The sequence below is a fragment of the Salvelinus sp. IW2-2015 genome, linkage group LG12 (genome assembly GCF_002910315.2).
Source record: "Salvelinus sp. IW2-2015 linkage group LG12, ASM291031v2, whole genome shotgun sequence".
NCBI classification, from domain to species: Eukaryota; Metazoa; Chordata; class Actinopteri; order Salmoniformes; family Salmonidae; genus Salvelinus; species Salvelinus sp. IW2-2015.
The window spans coordinates 4,622,491-4,626,738 of record NC_036852.1 but is presented as its reverse complement, the minus strand read 5'-3'; positions in this window follow the sequence as shown (position 1 = coordinate 4,626,738).

The window sequence follows — 4,248 nt, the reverse complement described above, 5'->3', positions numbered from 1 at the left end:
TTCCGCTGCACGACCCGGGGAGGTATTTGGTCGATGTGTGACTTGTGTGTGTGTGTCGGCTGTGTGTGTGTGTGTGTGTGTGTGTGTGTGTGTGTGTGTGTGTTGTGTTTGTGTGTGTGTGTGTGTGTGTGTGTGTGTGTGTGTGTGTCGTGTGTGAGTGTGGTGTGTGTGTGCAGTGTGTGTCGGTTTCTGTCCGATGCGTCGGTGCGGTCCGGCGTCCGTGCGTGCTGGAACTAGGACGGGCAAGGTACTGTAAGAGGACATCAGATAACTGAAACCCACCCTAGAGGATGAACAGGCTTCCTTTGTGTAATCAGGTAATCCATATTCCCAGATCTGGCCCCATTTGGGTGTGGTATGCAAGGGATGAATTTAGCACTGCAGGCTTTGTCTACCTGGTACAGCCTGTTCAATCTTTTACACTGATGGCATTGAAACCACTATGTTTTCTGCAGTTTTTAGATATGTTTTTAGAGTGTATAGAATTYTATGTTACTCTCCTAGTGTTTTTAGCCCTTTTAATAAAGCTTTTTTCTTTTAATGTTTGCTCTCAGTGTGAAGAACTTTGTGAGTTACGTCTGTAAATGAAAAGCACTCTACAAATGTAATGTATTATTATTATTATTATTACTCTAGTCCTCTGCTGAACTCTGAAGAAAGCATTTCGCTTCATACTGGCGGCATATTGGTTTCTGTCCAGGCCTACAAACCAGATCACTCAGCTCTCCATGGCTTCTCATGACAAATCACATGTAATCACCATAGTAACCCKTTGATAACATAGATCCATGCCTTCATCAGGCTATTTGATCTAATCTATCACAGTCTTGGGGGGGTGGGAGGATGATGGGCAGGATTGATTTGGTGACATGAAGTCATTTTGACCTGAATAATGACTCTGAGGGAATGATCATCAGTGCTGTTTTACAGATAAGCCTCTGATAACATTAATTGATTCAAGCCAGGGCTGAGGACGGATKCAATGAGCAGTTTCAATATCTGTGTAACCGCCGGTCTGATGCCTAACTCTGCCTGAGATATAAAGACTTGGGTTCACTRCCCGGTTCAGTGCCTAGGCTTTAGTGCAGAGGGCTGTCATAGTCATGAGGTGCGCGAGAGTCTTCTCAGTCATATGAGCTCTAACGTGTCAACACCCAGGAAAGTTTGTAATATCATTCATTCCCAACTAGCCATAAAAAATTCCCTCAGAAAGAAGTGTTACGTTCTATAGGCATAACCTTTGACTGCCATAAGCCAGTCGGGAATTCCACATTCCATCTCCCCTTGAACGTCTCACATAGAGCAGATTTCCAGTTGGCTYAAGGGGGTCCCTAGGCCACTCTGCCATGTCATCGGGTCTCGGCCTGCCTTACGGCCAGAGAGGTGGGGAGGAGGGGGCTGGCGGTTGGGGTTGAGATAGGTCCTGACCTTGGCTTTGACTGTTCTGACAGGTATCACTCCCAGAGGCCACCGGGCAGCTTCAGGCTTTCTTATCTCTCTCACTCGCCTGCTGCCTGGGTCTCAGATCTACAACCCTGCCGAGGTGGGGTTGGGAGGAAATCACATTATAGATAGCRAGGACTTTAAAGGAAGCCTGAAACACATACTGACCCCATACTGCAACTGGGTCAGGGCTGTAGCTGGGTTTGAGTTTTTCTCAGCCAAGACCTAAAGGAACTCATATGTTGACGGGMATATGATTCCACCCTTTACAGCCTTTCAGTATGTGTGGATCTGCCAGAGAGAGAGCGAGAGAGGGGGAGAGGGAGGGCGAGACGCTCTCATGGATGAATAATGAATCTAATGTTTTATTACTGAAATTCTTGGACCGTTTCTTTTAAACACATTTGCGTGTGGGTGCGCATACGTGCACGTGAGCATGTGTGTCTGGCGTAAAGCAAAGCTTTTTTGGCTGAGTTTCCGAGTGCCGCAGCAGTGGGGGACAAAGCTCATTTTAAAATGTCCTAAAGATTAGGAGGCACATGATCGGTTGGAGGGCTGCAGGATATGGGCCTCACAGCATGCCCAGTGAGGGAAGCCCTCTCCCTCAACAGCTCTAGCCTTCTTATCAACCCCTCTCACATACAGAGTAAACAGGAACTGCCATCGGCTGCCATAGACCAGAAACATGAACAAACACACAAAGGAAACTACAGTGTGAAAGTGTATGCCTACGCCAGCCAACTCCAGCTCAACAAATCCCAGTGCTCTGTTTCTCCCCTTGACTCCTACACTGAAGTTGAAATTGGATGCAGAATTTGGATGCTGGTTCATTCTTTGTCTTGTGTCCATCCTACAAAGAGAACCAGAGGAACGGACTGTATACGGGGAAATCAGACACATTTGCAGATGATTGCATTGGATAAGACAGTTCACGATCGCTCCCCGTTATCGCTAACTTACTTCAAGACATTTTATCGCCTGTTAGTGAGCTCGTATGACTTTTAGACCCTCTATAAACAACTTCCTTTGGTTTCTGCCTGGTAGGATTTGGTAACCATGGGACCTGCAGACACTTCACGTATAAGTCTCACAAGACTGTTGACTAGGGGTTTGTATAGACAGAGAAGGTATAGTTTTGACACTGCTGCAGAGGAGTTTGAGTAGTCTGCACACCGCACCGGGCACTGTTTTACAACCTCCCAATGATATAGCGGCGGTTTCTGTCAAGGTGATGTTCTGTCCTTATGAGCTTTAGTGCTATTTAGACACTTCAACCACCTCAAGGAATTGTTTGGTCTGTATCGCACTCCTAGTGTACTTGGCGGAATATGCGTTCGATAAAGTTTGAGGCAAAGGTTCATGATTGTCTCTCTCCCAATGTAGGCGCGCGGGCCCCCGTGGGAACCCTGCAGCTTTCGCACACACAGTAAAAACGTCAGGAGTAATGCCCCACCAAAGACGTAATGTAATACACGGCAGCGTGCTTCGCAGAACATATACGAGGCCGTAAATCGTCGGTTTACATACCCTCCATTTGACATTACGACAGGCCATTGCACATTCTTTGCATGCCTTCATGTATGCGGAGGATTACGCCAGTACCCTATCATTAGCAGAGGTTTCCGCGATGACAACAGAGACTTAGCTAGCTGCGCTTAACGTTTGATGTGGGGTGTAAATCTTTTTGGAGACATGGCACTCTGGTGATGGGTAGATCTCTCTGAGAGACAGGGAAAATCATTATCGGGCTGAATCCTAACTTGAGATCTGCTTAACGTGGACTTTTGCTTAAATCATTGGGGATCTCAAGTTAGGATTTGGATCTACGAGACTATGTGGCTAATGGTCTCTAACAACAGATATTTTCTCCTGACTATTCCTCTGTATGACAACTTCTTTCCGTTCTAAATTGATAGAGCTAGATGCACTATAGTTGATGTTTAGCAACTTTTGTTAACTAAACCTGTACGTGAACTTGTTCATGCAGGATTTGGACGCTACTCACATCATTCTCCCATGTTCCTATCCTATCACTCTGATACTGTAAGCAACCCTGAGTCGCTTAACCTGGAAGCCGGCCGGCTCGAACCCGGAACTGTAGTGACGCTTCAAGCACTAAAGTGCCTTAGACCACTGCACCACTCGGGAGGCAACATCATTTGGTCCTAATGACACTCAGTGGGTTTAGTGTGACTGGCATCTCTGCTGGGTGTAGTGGCACCTTATGACTTCCAGATGGCCTTGGGGACACCACTGATAAACAGCACCAACACTTTGAAATATTCAGTTCAGATATGAGGACAAGTAAGTACATGTATGTGCATTTAACCGTTTTTCTTATAGGTCACAAGCAAATGATGAAGAAAGTGAAAATAAGATGATTTCATCAGGTTATTTGGATATCCTTTCGTACGAACGACAAAATAACACGTTGTCACCTGGCCATCGCCATGTTCTTCTGGCCTCTGTCCGTGCCCTTGATGATCATTGGTCACCTAGTATGCCCTTGACTGGTGACTTTGGCTGGAGGTCTGGYCTTGTGCCATCTTCAGTTGGCACGGGGGCATACTGGAGACGGTGGGCACCTGCTGTGGCTAGCCTCAGGTCAGTCCTGAAGTGTGATAATTGCGCTGGTGCCAGACATACGGTTACCTTCTGAGAAGAAGGCTCTTAAGAGCTACTGTCTGACGATAAGGGTTTCTCTCTATTTCCAGCTTAAGAAAGAACATTACAGTGTTCCTCAATGTAGGCTATACCATATAATGTATACAGTCTGTACCATCATATTTTCACTATTAAGTCTGT